This window comes from Acinonyx jubatus, chromosome E2 (genome assembly GCF_027475565.1).
Source record: "Acinonyx jubatus isolate Ajub_Pintada_27869175 chromosome E2, VMU_Ajub_asm_v1.0, whole genome shotgun sequence".
NCBI lineage: Eukaryota > Metazoa > Chordata > Mammalia > Carnivora > Felidae > Acinonyx > Acinonyx jubatus.
In genome coordinates, this window is record NC_069396.1 from 42,024,206 (window position 1) to 42,042,602 (window position 18,397).

Below are 18,397 nucleotides of genomic sequence, written 5' to 3' on the forward strand. Positions count from 1 at the left end.
GCCCCTCGCCCGATGCGGGGGCGGCCAGGAAGCTGGGAGTGGTGGCTGGATAGATGTGGCTGCCAGCAGTCAGAGGGCCTGGGACTTAGGGCCCTTTCTGGAAAAAAAAAAAAAAAAAAGCAGGAGGGCATTTGAGCAGTCAAGGGAGGGAGGGCTGAGTCAGGACCAGAGGTTACAGAGTGGAGATTTCTGCTCTGTCCCAGGAGGAGCCTGACCAGGAAGCCTCCTCCAGATTCTCTGAAATTCAGTGTCATCCCATCAGGAGGGGGCACAGGGTCTCAGAAAGTGCTGTTTAGAGCAAATGTACCCCTGGGGATACATGGACACTTGGTAAAGGTGAAGGTTAACTTGCCGGCTACCCAGACCTGAGGGCGGGCACAGCTCTGGTGGGCATCAAAGTGGAGTCTCAACATCCGGGGTGGGGGGTGGGCAGTTCCAGGCACCCGGGCAGGCTGAGAACCACCACCTCCCAACATTGCTGGTCTGTTTACCTGCCAGGGTGTTCCTGGCGTGGCCCCCGGTCCTGCACGTTCTGCATTTGTCAAGGTCTACAAAGCCCTTTGCAGTGTGGAGAACAGATGAGCCTGAGTGTCCTGTGAGCCTCATCCTCAGCAGGTCTGGTTTTGAATCCTACCCTGTCATGGATGTGCTGTGTGACCATGGCCAAGACACCTAACCTCTCTGAGCCTTGGTTTCAGAGACAGCACTGCGTCCCACAGGGTGGTTGTGAGAGTTACCTAAGAGAGCATGCATGAAACCCTTGTTTTTCCTCCAGAGGACCTCCTTGATTCAGCTGTTTCGGCGCCACTTTGTCAAAGCCAAGTAGTCAAAACATGCAATGCTGATTTTCCTTGCTACGCTGTGTGTGAATCCACCATCCCACTGGGAAGCTCCAGGGACCGGGAGAACATGCAATACAGGGCAACTTTATAACACCTTGTTTCTAGGCCACAACAGAGCAATCCACACACCCTGCCAGCTCTGTTCAAGTGCCCCACCCGGCTGCCCTTCCTGGAGGCTTCACTGGCCTCCCCACAAGCCACCTGGCAGGTGTGGTCACAGGGACACCCCCGCAGGGTGGGAAGGGAGGACGCGGGCCCCAGGAAGGCCCGGGGACAGTTGCTCACGTCCTGGGAGAGGCGGGTGTGTGTAGAGGTGCAGCTAGGAAGGCCATGAAGAGTCGGCAGTGGTTCAGGAACACTAGGAAACGGGGCAGGAGCATCACCAATCAGACGCCAGACCTGGCGTTCAGTCAAGGGAGAAGTTTCAGTCCAGCCTGGTCAGAAGCAATCACAAGCTGAGCACCAGGAATCCTGTGTGGGCACCCCCACTCCAACCACGGTGTGGGCCCAGCAGGGCACGGCTGGGCCATCTGAGCCTCTATTTGGAACCCTAAAGCATACAGGGCGAGGTCCCGCCAGAGACCCAGAAATCTAGTAGCTGGAGTCTGCTGAGGGCAGAAGGGAAGGGGGCTGGGTCAAGGAGACTGAACTAAGTTCAGAAAGCAAAATGGGGCAGCAGCCTCCCATAGCATCTCCATTTTCAGCTGCTGAGCCCACAAGCTTCAAACTTGGGAGGTTTGAAAAGAAGTTGGAAAGCTATAAAAGATACAAAGTCCACTTCATCAGTGACTTGACCTTCAGGCAGAAGCAGCAGCCACCTTCCTAGGTTTCTGGGTGTCTGAACACAGATTCGACACTACCTAGGACATATGCCCCCCACCTCCCAACTCACTTGGAGAAAGTGTACAGCTGCTTGAGGCCCCTCCTGATTCTGGCCATGAACTTGCCAAAGGACCTCTGAAAAGACAGGGGGAAACGATAGCCCACAGGGCAGCAGCCCTTACTTGCTACCCCTTTGGAATCACAATATACCCATTACACTGGTAAGAGACTACGAGACTTGCCCAAAGGCAAAAAACCCCAATAGTTATGGACTGAATTGTGTCCCACAAATTTCCTATGTTGAAGCCCTAACCCCTAGCATGATAGTATTTGGAGGTGAGGGCCTTTGGGAAGTAATTAGGGTTAGATGAGGTCATGACGGTGGGGTTTTCACGATGGGATTAGTGGCCTCATGAGACATCAGAGCTCGCTCTTTCTCTTTCTCTCTCTCTCTCTCTCTGCCAAGTGGTGACAGGAGGCTCAAACTACTGAGCCACCCAGGTGCCCCAAAAGATTTGATGTGTATAGATCAGCTCCTCAATTTTAAACTGGGACCTCAGGGCAAGTTGCTTAAACTTTCTGTGCCTTAATTTCCTATCTGTAAAGTGTACCCACACAGCCAACATCAGGTTATTATGGGATCAGTGAGATAACAAATAATGGGGGCTCTGTAGAGGTTGGTTTCCTTTCCCCTTTTTCCTATCTTGGCATCTGCATTTGCCCATTTACTTTTTTAAATTAGTTAATTAATGTATGTATGTATGTATGCATTTATGTATGTATGTATGTATGTACGTATTATTCATTTATTTGTTTTTAAAATAGACTCCACACTGAGTGTGGAGCCCAACTCAGGGCTTGAATTCATGACCTTGAGATCAAGACCTGAGCTGAGATCAAGAGTCAGACACCTAACCGACTGAGCCACCCAGCTGCCCCCATTTGCTCTTAATTTTACCAGTATTTCACAGCGTTCACTGACCAGAGAGAAAAATCTTCCCCACCTTTTTTTTTAAGATGTCATAGTATTTTAGAAAGAATGTGAGTCTTAGAAAATGTTGACTAGGCTGGCACATGGTAGGTATTCAATAAACATCTTAAGAAGGGGGAAAGGAAGGAACAAAGGAACTCTCCAGGGAGAGTGGGTCACTCTCTTATCAGGCTCCTTTACCCTCGCTACAGGACGCACTCTATTTGGGGGCCCTCTGCACATGTCGAGACCTTTTGGGGGTTGTGTGCTCCATGAGGACAGGCACTGCCCAACACTAAGCCTGAGCTCTGGAAAAGCTCAGCAAACACAGGGGGAACAGAAAGGAAGCTGTCTAGTTCCTAGAGTTTCTTCCCTACACACAGATTGTCAGACCCAACAGCATGGTTTTCCAGGCTCTGTGCACCTGACCATGTGAGTACGGATGGTATAGTAGGGAAGATGGAGTAGGACCCCACTGTAAGAAAGTGACTGGCCTCAAAGGCATACTGGAACAGCTGATTTTATTCAGCAAAAGTCAAGAAAAAAAAAAAGAATACATTCACCACTAACTGCTATTGATAGTGGCAAATTTGTGTGGTCATATCAGAAATATTTACCTTTCTGTCTCCTACATACCTTTTTTCATCTTTGCAATTTATACCCGCCTTATCCTTACACCTAACATATGTCTCAACATGTAATTGGGTGTGGGTTATTTATCCTTTCCAATAGGCTTTGTAGTTTGATGGCAGTATTTAGTTCACTTACATTTAATTTAATTGCTTATGTGCTTGGGTTTAAATCTACAATGGTTCTATTTATTTTTCTGTTTGCCTCACCTTCTTTACCTTCTTTTGGAGTAATTATTTTCATATCATTTCCCCCTTTATTATCAGCTTGTTAGTTATATCTTTTTACCATTCCTTTAGTGACTATACCCTAGAAATTATGTGATGGATTGAGTTGTGTCCCCACAACAAATTCCTATGTTGAAGCCCTAATGCTCAAATGTTTGAAGATAGTGCCTTTAGAAGTAACTAAAATCGTAAGGGTAGGACCCTAATCTGACATGCTTAGTGTCCTCATAAGAAGAGACCCCAGAGAGTTCTCTCTCTCTTTTTCTGCATATCTAAGTTTCCATTTGTGATAATTCCCCTTTTGCCTCAAAGAATTTCCTTTAGCATTTCTTTTAGTGCATATTTGCTGGTGACCAATGTTCTCATTTTTTCCCATTTAAAAATATCCTTGGGTACCTGGGTGGCTCAGTTAGTTAAGCATCTGACTCTTGATTTTGGCTCAGGTCATAATCTTGCAGTTTGTGGGATCGAGCCCCACATCAGGCTCAGTGCTGACAGCCTGCTTGGGATTCTCTCTCTCTCTCTCTCTCTCTCTCTCTCTCTCTGTCTCTCATTCCCTCTCTCTCTTTCCCTCTCTTTCTCCCTCTTTCTCTCCCCCTCTCATGTGCATGGGTTCTCTCTCTCTCTTTCAAATAAATGTTTTAAAACAATAATAATAAAATATACAAATTTAACTTTCATATTGAGGAGTATTTTATTGGTCATGGAATTCTAGATTGACTTTTCAATGCTTTAAAGATGTTATTTCATTTTCTTCTTGCTTTCATGGTTTGTTGAAAAGTTAGCTATAAATCCTATATAGCTCCAGTGGAGGTAATTTGTCATTTTATTTGGCTACTTGTTTAAAAAAAAATTTTTTTTTAATTTATTTTGGGAGAGAGAATGAGGGAGAGGAAAGCAAGTTCCTCGATGTCAGCACCAAGCCCAACATGGGACTCAATCGCATGAACTATAAGATTATGACCTGAGCTGAAATTGAGAGTTGGATGCTTAACTGACTGAGCCACCCAGGTACCCCTTTACTTGGCTACTTTTAAGACTCTTACTCTTTGGTTTCTGGTGGTTACACTATAATGTGTGTAGGTATGACTCTTCTTGTATTTACACTGCTTATGGTTCTACAAGGCTTCTTGAATCAGTGGATTCACTTCTCTCATCAATTTTGGAAAATTCCTGGCCATTATCTATTCATATATTGCTTCTGTTTTATTATTTCTCTTCTTGCCCTCTTCTAGAACTTCAATTACAATTATGCTAAACATTTTCACTATGTCCAAAATACAACACACTCTTTCCATATTTTCCATTCTTTTTTCTTTGTGCTTCAATCCAGATATTTTCTTCTGATATAGCTTCCAATTCACTAATCCTCTCTTCATTTGTGTCTGATCTGCTTTTCAATTCATCTAATATGTCCTTAACTTTAATTATTTTTTTCAGCTATAAATTTCCCATTGATTTTTAAAATAAATTTCTATTCTTTTGTGGAATTTTCCATTTTTGCTCTTTATCTCCTTGAATATATCAATCAGAAGTTATCCTGAAGTCTATCTGATAACTCTAATATCTGGATCTCCTATGGGTCAGTTTCTATTATCTATTTCTTCTCTTGGTTTTGGATCATTTGGTCTTGTCTCCTAGTATGCCTAGTAAATTCTGATCAAATGCTACATGTTGTATATGAAAATTATAGAACCAATGTGATGCTGTGAATAATGCTATCTTTCTTCAGAGATTTTCTTTTCTTTTTGTAAAGCAGTTAGTATGGACACAGACTATCTTAATCTGATTTGAGTCAAAGTTGTATCTTTGTGGGGCACCCGGGGGGCTTAGTCAGTTAAGAATCCAACTCTTGATTTCAGCACAGGTCATGATCTCACAGTCATGGAATGGGGTCCTGCATCAGGCTCCATGCTAAGCATGGAGTCTGCTTGGGATTCTCTCTCTCTGTCCCCGTCTCATGCACACGCGCGCTCTCTCTCTCTCTCTCTCTCTCTCTCTCTCTCAAAATAAATAAATAAACATTTTTTAAAATGTTTTTTTAAAAAATTTAAGGGGTGCCTGGGTGGTTCAGTCAGTTAAGTGTCTGACTCTTCGTTTTAGTTCCGGTCGTGATCTCATCTTTTGTGGGTTTGAACCTTGTGTCAGGCTCCACAATGATAGTGCAGGGCCTACCCAGGATTCTCTCTCCCTCTCTCTGTGCCCCTCCCTTGTTCTCCCCCTCTCTCTCTCTCTCTTTCAAAATAAATAAATAAACTCAAAAAAAAAATTTTTAAGTCTGTGTCTTTATGAGAATTGGTCCTTTTTTGATATGCCCTTACTACTGGTATAATCTTCAGAGGTCCTAACCAAAAGCCTAGGATATTATCAGGCACTCTCTGAGATTGTCAAAGGTTTGCTCATCTTCTTCGCCTTAAGTCACTGCTCTTAGAAATAAATGCCTTGGAGGGAATAATAGTGTTGTTAGGGACTAAATGTTTGTGCCTCCCATCCCCCAATTCATATGTTGAAGCCCTAACTCCCAATATGATAAGGAAGTGAAACCTTTGGAAGGTAATTAGGTTTAGATGAAATCATGAAGGTGGAGCTTGCATGATGGGATTAGTGCTCTTGTAAGAAAAATAAGAAGCACCAGAGCTTCCCTCTCTCTTCTATGTAAAGCCTGTTAGCCAGGAAAAGAGCCCTCATCAAATCTTCCACTACCTTGATCTTTGACTTCCAGCCCTCATTACTATGGGAAATAAATGTCTGTTGTCTTAGCCACCCAATCTATGGTATTTGTGTATAGCAGCCCAAACTGACTGAGGCAAGTGTCAAATGTCAGGCTCACTTTTCCATGCTTCCTTTCTCTCCAGGATCTTGCCCTCTGAAGTGCTTACTGCAAAAGTAGATCTCTGATGTTTTAGGACAGAACTTTAAATTAGCTGCTCTAGTTGTTTGAGGTAGGAGGCTTGGTTTGCACCAGGCTGGTGTTCCAGAGCCAGAAGCCAAAGTCTCCACTATTCCTTTCCCATAATTCCCCAGCTATAATCACGGCTAGCACAAAAATTAAGGTTTAGGGTATTGGCTTTGGAGTAATAAATTCCATCTGGGTGGGTATAAAAAAAGTACAAATTAGCTCAACTGATTGGAAAAGGTAGAAAATTATAGTTTTCTATTAAAGTAAATTATTCTAATTAAATTGGCACATGAGGCTTTTGAGCTTTTGAGCAGTCCCTTGAAACACGCAATATATCGCAGCTAACTTCCCAATATTTTTTCCTACAGAGAAGTGTACCTTTGGTTTATAGCAGCAAAAATTAGAGGAGCTTCTAACATTCCCAGCCTTCCACGAGGCTTTGAATCACACTGAAAGATGCTTGTTAGGTCCGTAGGAAGACAATGTGTTTGACTGCCTCTGAACCCAGGAAAACTCTTTCAACAAACATATAGCAACCAAATTTAAAGATTCTTATCTTCTCCAAAAGTTTCAGAAATTGTTCTTTTAAAGTGTAAATGTCCATTAAAACCAAGATTATAAAAAGAATAAATAGAAAAAACCAAACATAATTTTCCATAATAGAGATGTGATACAGTCAACTCCTTGTCTGTTGACCACGGCCATTTCAAGCCTTGCCCTAGCAGACGTTTCATGTCACATGGGCAAAAGGGCCATCAAAGCACAAAGTTCAACCTGTTATGGCAGAGTATCAAGATGAACTAGTTAACCAGAAGGCCAGGCTGCATGCTGTATCTTGAACTCCATGTTTTACAGGGACAGAGGGACGATAAGAGCAGTTGGGAAAGCTCAGAGTATCGATGGCAGGCACTCACATTTTGATAAGCAAATGATCTTTATTACCAACGCTGGGCATAACTGCCAGCAAATGTAAAGCTAAGGTTACTTAAGCGAAATGCCTTGGGAGCTAGATGGATGGAAATAAATCTGCGAGCCTGAGAGACCACTCCCTAAGAAGGTTATGGACTGGCTAATGTGATAATGTTTTGGTCTCCAAACACAATTGAGAGATTCAAGGCCACCAGCTCAAGTTGGATTGCTTTGGCTAACAAAATAAAGGATGATGGCAGGAAGTCCATGGGGGTCTCTCAACTCCCTGGAGGGACACACACGGGGGCGGGGGGAAATGGTTATAGGCAGGTTATAATCACAGAATCTATTAGGACTAAGTAGATCCTTGTAGATCCAGTCTAACCATCTTATCTTACAGAAGATGAACTGACACCACCCAGGGAACTCCTTCCCATCTGTCAGGACTCATATCAAACACCAATTCTTTTGCAAAGGCTTCCCCACCTCCATCTGGAGGCATCCTTCCTTATCATTTTCTAACCTAGCGTGTGAGCTCCACAGTTTCAGAAGCTCAAGCAGACAGAAAGCCCTCCATGTTTCCTAAATGGATAAGTGAGAACCAGTGTATGCAAAGTCACAGAGCAAGCCATGGGCCAGTTGTCCTGTGCTCCAGGCCAGACAGTTCAGTCAGGTTTCAGTGCCAGTTCTCAAGTTTGAATACACTGTGCAAAAAGTAAAAGATTAAACAATTCAAACATAAGAAAAATAGACATAATAATATAATAAACCATCATATGCCCATGACTGATGTCCAGTCTTGTTTTGAACTATACCCACTTTCCTTACCACTACATAAAATGACTTAGGAATAAATCCCAGATATCATATCATTTCATCTGTTAATATTTTAGCAGATATTTCCAAAACACATGAAAAATATCTTAAAATAGTTTTAAAATACCTCAAAATGTAACCACAGTATCCCGCTGAAATAATGTAATAACTTTTTAAATATCAAATATCCCATCAGTGTTCAAATTTACAAGTGTTCTATGAATGTCACTTGTTTTTCTTTTTGCCATTTGTTTTAGAATCTAAATGTGATTATTTTCCTTACAATTAATTATTGAAGAAGTCGGTCACTTGTCCCATAGTGTCACATGATCTGGATACCTGTGATTCTGTTCCCGTAGTATTGTTTAACAGGATCCCTGTACTTGGTGTTTCACGTAAGCTGGTTGTTGATCTACTTGAGGCTGGATCAGCTGCGGGTTTGATTTGTGTGTGGGGACAGGAGCATGTGGACCGTCAATACTACACAATCGGTGCTGAGTTTTTCCATTAGAAGGCACATCATGTCAAGTTCTCTCTCCTTCTCTCTCTCTCTCTAATTTTAGGGAGAGAGAGCACAAGCAGGGGAGTATCTTGATGGAGGGAGGGAGAGGGAGAGAGGGAGAGAATCCTAACCAGGCTCCACCCTCAGCACAGAGCCCAGCGAGACCATGGGATCATGACCTGAGCCAAAATCAAGAGTCAGATGCTCCACTGACTGAGCCACCCAGGCACCTCCCAGGTTCTCTCCTCAAGTTGTCAGTAGCCAGGGCTTATCCTGCCTAGATCTGTTCATTCGTTAGGGATGCAAAACAGCAAATGTTCTATCTGCCATTCTTTCTCTTCGCTTATGAGCCGGAAACACTTTTAAAGAGAGAAAATTCCCCTCATCTGCCACCCAAGATCAGTTTTAAAACTGTTTCACCAAGACCACGCTTTCTCTCAAGTTAAAATCCTAAGTAGGGGCGTGAACAATTTTAAGCAAACCTTCATTTATTCTTTACTTTCTAGCCAAGAATTAACTGGAAGACGGGAGGCCTGACAGCTGCAGAAAAGACATGCTTGCTTCTTCCCTCACCACTCGGCTGAAGACCTGCCTGCCCTGAGATTTTCTTTAGAAGCATTTGCTCCAGGGCTTGCGCTAAAGGTCTACCCTTTCTCTTTGAAAATGTTTTCTCCTATAATTAAAGGAGTTTCTAATTTGGGGAACAGATACAAATTCATCAAAATTATATATGTTTTAAAAAGTCATAATCCTGAAGCTGCCACATCCGGCTCCAGGGAAATCCTGAATTGAGGAAGGAGGCTAATCGGGACAGAATGTAAGACAATAGTTTATATAATCTTTCATTCCCAGAACTGGGAATATCCCAAGGAAATGCCAAGTAAAAAAGTAAAATCGGCGATTGATTTTGCATTTTGAGAAACTGACCAAGTTTCTCGATCAAATGCTCATCCCAAGTCTGACTCAAGGTTGAACAGATAAAAGAATCCTCCAGGGCACCCCCACTCCTGGGTCTTCGCATGATGTTATTTTGAAAAACCAGATCCTGGCAATCAGAGACCTCACTAGTTCCACCGCTGAGGAAATGAAGGATGTTTCGCCTCCAATTCCTGGCTCCTGTTAACATCCCCTGGGGTCCATGCTGGCGCCAGGCTGGGAGGGAGAGTGGTCCCTGTCTTGCTGTCTGCAGAGGTTAAACGGAATCTCTACTCCGGTTGAGGAAAGAAAGGCATCATTCTCATTAATTTCGTGAGGCCGGGACCCTCGCTGAGATGTGACTCTGTCCATCCCGTGGAGCTGTCCCGGCAGCGGGCACGCAGCGCCTCCTGGGTCACCTGGCCCCTCTTGTCTAGCCCAGACACCCCAGGACTCAGGACCGGGGGAAGATCCCGGCCTCTTTCCGGTAGCTCTTCCTAGGCTTTCCATAGGCTCCCTTATGGTTTGCTAACTCATACAGCGGCCTTGGTACAATCTGTTTGTGCCTCAGTCTCCCCAGGTAAAGTAATAAGGTTGGACCGGAGCTTTGATTTGCAGACTCACTGAGGAAGCGTTTCCAAAACGCTCTGTTAGGGTGCTCCTGGGGCCACACGGGATCCGACGTCAGGCCGGGGGCTGAAAAGGCCCAGGGAGCCCGCCGCCGCCGCGCCTGGGACCCAGGACCCAGGTTCTCCCGCCTCTCCCTCCGGGGGCTCCACCTTTCGGCCTGGTCTCGCCCTGGGCCTAGGCGGGGTCGCGCACCGCTCGGGGTGGGTTCCGGGAGGCTGGGCGCGGCGGCCCGGGCTGGGTAGCCCCACCGGAAAGACTCGTTCCAGCCGGAGCGGGCGGAGGCCGGGCGGAAGCAGACTTGTCGTCCCCCCGCGGGGCCCTCCCGGTCCCCGCCCCCCCGCGCAGGCCCGCCGGGGTCGGGGACTCGGCGGCTCGCAGCGGTGGCGCGCAGGTCACCCCCTCCCACGCCGGCCCCGCCCCCAGGCCGCGCCAACCCCGCCCCCCCCCCCCCCGGCCACACCTGGGCTCCGCCTCGGGGGCGGGGGCGGGGACTCCGGGAGCCTCGGAGGGGGAGGGGATAGAGGCCGGGCCGGCGGGGCCCGACCCGAGCAGGGGACCCGTTGCCAAGAAACGGGACCCCCGCCTCGGGGTCCGACAGCAGCCTGGCGCAGCTGCCTCTTCTCCCCACGCCGTCCCCGTCCCCTTATCGTGCAGAAAGGCTTCTGGAGCTGTGACGCTCAGGCGACCCCAGGAGGAGACAAGAAAGAACCTTGGACGGCGGCTCCGTGGCTGAAAGCCCCACTGGCAAGCCGGACGGCCACCCCCAGCCCCGCCGCGCCTCTGGGCCCCGGGGTGGGGCCGGAGATCGGGCCGCGGCCCTGCCCCCGCCGACTGGACGGCCTCCCCCCACCCCCCCTTCCTCTGGTGGCCGTCGCCTGCAAACGCGGCGCGCTCTTGCGGAGCTGTGAGGCGGCGGGACAGGCCCTTGACCGAAGGGCCGGCCAGCTCGGGTGGGGGCCGCGCACGGATGGGTCTGGGGCTTGCACGAGCCGTCTGTCAGCCGGCACGCGCAGGGTCCCCAGCGCTGCCCCGATGGGTGTCAGGGCACCGGGGAGGCCAGCCCCTGCCCGGACTGCAGCCCCGCTGACCGCGTGGACGAGGCACTGTCCCCTCTCCGCAGAATAGGAGCCCTTTCCTGCGGGGGAGGATGGGCACGCCCCAGGTCTCTGCCCACGGCCTCCCTGGGGCCACCACGACAGAGGATGGGACATCCAGGCGTCCCGCAGGCCCTCCGTGAAGAGGAAAACCTGGATGGCAAACAGCCCTTTCCTTGACCGCGCGCAGATGGCTCAAATCTCTGCTCACCTGCTCAAAAGCTCTTCGGGATTGTGCCTGGAGAGGAACACTGATGGGGAAGTATTATTGTCTGTAAAATTCCCACAGAAACCTCAGGTGTCTTTACTGCCAGGCTAGGTTGAGTCGGAAACCAGACTGGGGACCAGTTTAAGAGAAACAAACGCAATCCCAAAGCAGGTGCGGGCCAGTCTGTCCTGGCCGGAATCCTATGTGACACTGGTCAACTTATTTAAAATCTCTGAGCCACACAGTGTTCTCACTCATAAAAAGAATCTGTCCTACCTTCAGAGTACCGTCAGAACAAGTGGGACAATAAACACAACTCATTGCCACCTTTGGAGCCCCATACACGAGGCGAGTTTTCTCAGCACCTGGAGAAGAATGTACAACCGCCAAGATTTGTGGGAGGGAGACAATCCCATTCCTGCAGGAAGGAAACTGAAATAAGTACACTATTTTCCCTTCTATACAACCCAATACTGGAGAAATGTAAAAATCAAGGAGTTGTTAGAGGCCATTTGCTGGGTTTTAACTTTCTATGGAAGAAACAGTGGGGTGGGGGGACAGGCACGCGGGATGCTCTAGCTCTGCGGGAGTTAGCATCAATTGTAGAGTCACACACTGGTGTCCTGCTTCTTATTATTTACCAGCACGGTTACCATAGAAAAGTGACTTAACCTTCCTGAGCCTCAGTTTTCTCATCCGTAAAATGGAAAAAATAGTAGCACCAAGCTATGGGGCTGTCGAGAAGACTGAACGAGATAATGAATACAGAAGTGCTTGGCACAGGGCCCGGCACACTGCCATACAAGATAAATGCTAGCTAGTGTGTTTTCTATTATTCACAGTGCTTTCTCTTCTTTCCTCCAGCATTCTACTGTAAACATTTTCTTTTTAAAATTTTTTTTCAACGTTTATTTATTTTTTGGGGGACAGAGAGAGACAGAGCATGAACGGGGGAGGGGCAGAGAGAGAGGGAGACACAGAATCGGAAACAGGCTCCAGGCTCTGAGCCATCAGCCCAGAGCCCGACGCAGGGCTCGAACTCACGGACCGCGAGATCGTGACCTGGCTGAAGTCGGACGCTTAACCGACTGCGCCACCCAGGCGCCTCTAAACATTTTCAAATATACAAAAAAAGAATGGAAGCATTTGTAGACTGACACACTCATGCACGTTTCACCTAGATTCTACAATTAATATTTTACTCTGCTTGCTTTATCACGCATCTGTCTACCAGTCCAGCCCGCTATCCATTTAGCAATCCATCTGTTCTGGTTACTACTGCGGAGCAAACTCCACCCAATACGTATAGTGATTTGACACAACAGCTATTTTGCTATGCTCATGGATGCCGTGAGTTAGGAATTCAGGCAGGGCATGGTGAGGTTGGCTTGTTATTGCTCTATAGTGTCTAGGGCCTCGGCTGGGAAGACTTGATGCCTGGGGGCTAGAAACATCTGGAAGCACCTTCACACACATGTCTGGGGGTGCCAGCCGAGAGCCTGTGTGTGGTCTCCCCATGGAGCCTGGACTTTCTGCCAGGACGGTAGGCTCAAGGTAGCCAAACCTCTTACCTGACAGCTCCGGGCTTAGTGTGAGCTCTGGCAGACAAGGCACAAGTTGCATTGCCTCTATAACTTGGCTTGGAAGTTGCGGAGCATCGCTTCCTACCGGTGGAAGTAGTTATAGATTCAAACAGAGGAGACATAAAGTTCTCCCCCGCCCCCGCCCTTGACAGTGAAGTGGCTAGGTCACTTTGTAGAAGATCCCGTGGATGGGAGCTCTGGTTGCAGCCATCTTTGGAGGTGCCATATTTGCCCCTTGGTCATAACAATTCTTATGCAAAACGTCCACCCTAATAGCTCCCCAAAGTCTCTTTCTGTGAAAGCTATCGAGGCTCAGGCTCAAAGTCCAAATTTCTTTTTATAAATCACTCCCAGGTGTGAAATAAGGACCCTCAAGTATGGTCCCTTGGGTACTCTATTTGAAGACCTGTGAACTAAATGGACATGTTGTCAGCACCTCCCCCCACCGCCGCCCCCCGCCCCGGCCCCTTCATATAAATGGGCAAAACAGAAATAGGATAATCACCACCGATACTCCTGTTCAAAGAGGGAGAAAACGGGAGACACATAGGCGACACTGGACCAAAACAATTCTGAAATCTAGCTGGGTTGCCAATTCCTTGGGACTTGCTTGCCATGGCTCTTGGCTCTGCCCTTCTGAGTCATGCTTCCTTTTCCATAAGAAATGGCCTGCATTTGTAACTAAGCCTTTTGAACCCGCTCCCTGCATGGGAGTTCAAAAGCCTGTTTTCGTTTTGAATTGTCTCTTTCCCTTTCAGTCCAGTCTAATTCACCTCCTTTAAAACCTCTGTGGAGGGGCACCTCGGTGGCTCAGTCAGTCAAGCGTCCTACTTCGGCTCAGGTCGTGATCTTGTGGTTTGTGAGTTCGAGCCCCGTGTCAGGCTCTGTGCTGACAGCTCAGAGCCTGGAGCCTGTTTTAGATTCTGTGTCCCTCTCTCTCTGCCCCTCCCCAGCTCATGCTCTGTCTCCATCTCTCTCTCTCTCTCTCTCTCTCTCTCTCTCTCTCTCTCTCAAATAAACATCAAAAAATTAAAAAAGAAAAGCCTCTGTGGATTTCTTCTGTATCAATCTGTAAATCCAGTAAATTAAACAAAAGCCATATTTACAAATCTCTTCAAAATAAGCCCTGCTCTACTTTTGGGTTCTGCATGAGGTCTCTGCGGGACAGTTCCCTCAGGATTGGTAGGCGTTGTATTGTTTAATGCACACGGTCTGCAAGGTACGCTGTTCGTATCTTTTAAAGACCTTCTGTCTGGTTGGAAGGGTCTACCAGGCACCACCTGAAGCCTTCCTGGTGTCTTAATGAAGAGTTTTACAGGTGGGCACTTGCGCTCATCTTTACCCTGAGATGTCTTGGATTTATTCTTGGGTTTATTCTTTATTGGATTTATTCTTTCCTCTAAAATCCTTTCTCACTTTGAGAATCTTCCACTGGGAGAAACTTGGAATGAGAAATTGTTTCTGAAGCCAGCTACTCCTGACTTCCAGATTCTTCTGAATTTAATTCTTGAAACCGAGTATTTCCTTCTTTAGTTCATCTCTAGCCACACGTTATCATGCACAGCTGAGAGGTGCAGGTGCAGGTGATCCATTCAGGGTTCTGCTTGGAAATCTTAGGCTGAGGTGACTTGATGGGTAAGAGCTGGAATTAGCAGGAGGGTCTTTCACTCACATGTCTGGCACCTGGTACAATGACTTGCAGACTGAGGTGACAGAATGGAATGACCACATGTGGCCTGTCAATTGAGTTGGCTTCCTTGCAACACAGTGGCCTCACTGTGGTCAAACTTCTCACCAATGGCTCAGGGCTCCACGCACAAGTGTTCCTGTAGAGTCATGGACTTTCCTGACAGGCCTTGGAACTCACGCAGCATCCTTCATTCCCACTGAACTCCATTGTTCAACAGTGACAAACTCACTGGATTCCAGGGGAGGACAATCAGACTCCTTGTCTACAAAAGGGAGTGGCCTTAGCTCCCCTCACCGGCCATGGTCGTACAAGAGCAGGTGGGAAGGGAGATGTTGCTGTGGTCACTTTTGGAAAACAAATTCTGCCTCGCTCTCCACACACTTTGATGCTTTTTTTTTTTTGAGAGAGAGAGAGAGAACAGGGGAGGGGCAGGGAGAGAGGGAGACACAGAATTCGAAGCAGGCTCCAGGCTCTGGGCCGTCATCACAGAGCCTGACGTGGGACTTGAACTCATGAACGGAGAGATTGTGACCTGAGCGGAAGTTGGACACTTAACTGACGGACGATGCATTTCAAAGTAAGTGACTGATATCCTTATACTTCCTCACTGAAATGGGTGAGATTGCCCCACATCCTTGCCGACATTTGTAGCTGTCGGTCTTATGTTTTCATTGGTGTGGTGGGTATTTAGTGTGGGTTATCTCAGGGTGGAGTTAATTTGCATTTCTAGCTACAGACGTTGAATACTTTCTCACATGCTTATTGACCGTCTTCCTCTACGAAGTGTCTTTTCAAATCTTTTGCCCATGTTTTGGACTTTCTATTATTGAGTTAGTAATGACTATATGTTTTATGAATATTTTCATATTTTTATGAATATTTTCACAGATGAGTCTGTGGCTTATCTTTTCATTTTGTGATGGCATTTTTTTTGACCAGCAGAGGGTTTTCATTTTGATGAAGTCTGCTCTGTCAGTTTGTTCTCCTATGGTTTGCTTCTTAGGTCGTATGTGAGCTATCTACTGCACGTTGTAAAGATGTTTTCCTGTGTTTTCCTCTGGAAGCTTTAAGCTTTAACATTTTTTAATGTTTATTTATTTTGACAGAGAGAGTGTGTGAGCAGGGGAGGGGCAGAGAGAAAGGAAGAGAAAGAGAATCCCAAGCAGGTTCTTCCTGCCCGCACAGAGCCTGACATGGGGCCAATCCCACAAAGCGTGAGATCGTGACCTGAGCCAAAACCGAGAGTTGGACACTTAACCGACTGAGCCACCCACGCAGTCCTAAGCCTTAGCATTTATACTCAAGTCTATGAGCCACATGGGATTAATCTTTTAATGTGATATGAAGGAAGGGTCGTGGAAGTTTTTCCTGTGGCAAGGAAGTTAACTAAGCTGGCACTACATTTCCCTTCCCTGTGTGGTTCCAGGTTTGGGATGAGCACAAGAGGAATTTGCACCATATTTGGAAGGTGGAAGTAAAGGAAGGGCCATCTTTTTTTTTTTTTTTAATGTTTAGTTATTTTTTGAAAGAGACAGAGACAGAGTGTGAGTGGGGGGAGGGGCAGAGAGAGAGGGGGACACAGAATCTGAAGCAGGCTCCAGGCTCTGAGCCGTCAGCACAGAGCCAGACATGGGGCTCGAACTCATGAACTGCAAGATCATGTCCGATGCTTAACCGACTGAGCCACCCAGGTGCCCAGGAAGTGCCATCTTTAACCTCCAGTGATCCGTAGAGAGCCAGGCACATTGTCATTGACCCGCTGGATCACGGTGTTGACCTTGTCCACTCCTCCAGCCCCACCGAATTGTCTCCTCTTCTCTGAGTCCTGGGCCGAAGAGCGATGCTGCATGGTGAAGGGCACCAGCTTCCTGTAGGGCGTCCCCATCACTGAGGTCAGCAGGGCTGACAGACACATGCAGCTTTCAATTCGTCCTCATGGGTTCCAGTCTGTCCCTGTTCTCCCCCTCCTCACATCCATCCTTCCTTCCTGCCTACCAGTCCCGCTGATTTCAGGCCTTGCGTCTAAGCAAAAGCAACCGCTTTCCGTAGACTGTTTAACCGGCTCTCACAATTGGTACGGTCTAATTCCTATAATAAAACCCTCATTCTATATCACTCACAGTGACTCTGATTCTCTGATCAAACCCTAACTGCCACCAGAGTTGAGGTTCATTTTTTTTTCTCTATGGATATACCATAGTCCCAGCACCGTTTGTGAGAGACCCTTCTTTCCCTATTGGATTGTTTTGGGATTTTGGTCAAAATCAAGTGACTTCTGGGTTCTCTACTCTCTTCATTAATCTATTCTTCAATCTTGTCACCGGTACCACACTTGATTCCTATAGGTCTTGATTCCTATAATTTTATAGTGAATCTTAAAGTTCCCATTCTTTCTTGGGTAAGAAGATCCCTTTTTATTTTTCACTTTTTTTTTACTTTAAAGTTTATTTATTTATTTTGAGAGAGAGAGAGAAAGAGAGAGAGAGAGAGAGAGCGCACGCACAAGTGGGGGAGGGGCAGAGAGAGGGAGAAAGAATCCCAAGCAGGCTCTGTGTTGCCAATGCAGAGCCCAATGTGGCACTTGAACTCATGAAACTGAGATCATGACCTGAGTCAAAACCAAGAGTCAGATGCTTAACTGACTAAGCCACCCAGGTGCCCCCAGAGATCCCTTTTTAATACACAGAATATTGCTGACCTTCAATACAGCTGCTGTCTGTCTAGTGTGTGTTGATTTAGCAAATACAAAACGTTAAAAGAATCTGTGAACACTTTAAAAAAATTTTTTTTAACGTTTATTTATTTTTGAGACAGAGAGAGACACAGCATGAACGGGGAAGGGTCAGAGAGAGAAGGAGACACAGAATCTGAAACAGGCTCCAGGCTCTGAGCTGTCAGCACAGAGCCCGACGCGGGGCTCGAACTCACGGACCGCGAGATCGTGACCTGAGCCGAAGTCGGCCGCTTAACCGACTGAGCCACCCAGGCGCCCCTGTGAACACTTTAAATTAACCTTGGACCTTATTAATAAGAATGCCAACTGCAGATACCTGAAAATCAGGCACCTGTGCGCACATGGCCATGCACCCTCCAGCAGGAGGCAGTGTCGGCCCCTGGTGTATTTTTCTGCTATGGGGATTACTTGTAGCCAAGATTTCAGGTGAAATTCCCACAAGAGCGGGAAGATCATCAGTTTGAGTTTTCCAATTTGTCCAGATTGAGGCTTCTTCCAGGACAGAGCAAGACACACAGGGAAGGGAAAAGGTCCTCTCTGAAACATAGTCTTGCCTGAGACACTAGATCGGATGTCCCAAAAGGACGGTTACGGGTGTAATCGTGTCCCCCCACTAATCCCCAGCACCTCAGGATGGGACCCTATTTGGGAATGGGGCCACTGCAGCTGCAGTTTGCTAAGTTAAGATGAGGTAATGCTAGAGTATGATGGCCCCTGATCTAATACGACTGTGTCTTTATAAAAAGGAGAAATTTGGATGCAGAGACAGACACGCCTAGGGGAAAGATGGTATGAAGATGTAGGGAGGATACTGGCTATAGCCAAGGAATGCCTCAGGCTACAGGAAGCTACCACAGGGCCCTGAAACACATCCTTCCCTCCCAGCTGTCAGAAGGAGGTGACCCCTTGATCTCAGACTTCCACCC

General features: G+C 47.1%; 1 long non-coding RNA gene across 1 annotated transcript; it reads right to left on the minus strand.

The window, feature by feature from the left end:
- Positions 1-7,305: 7,305 nt before the first annotated feature.
- LOC113595307 (uncharacterized) lies at positions 7,306-10,567 on the minus strand. Its single transcript, XR_003415793.2, has 2 exons — positions 8,399-10,567; positions 7,306-8,003 (listed from the first exon to the last, which is right to left on the minus strand). It is a non-coding gene; the product is annotated as an uncharacterized LOC113595307 (long non-coding RNA).
- Between the last annotated feature and the right edge of the window lie 7,830 nt (positions 10,568-18,397).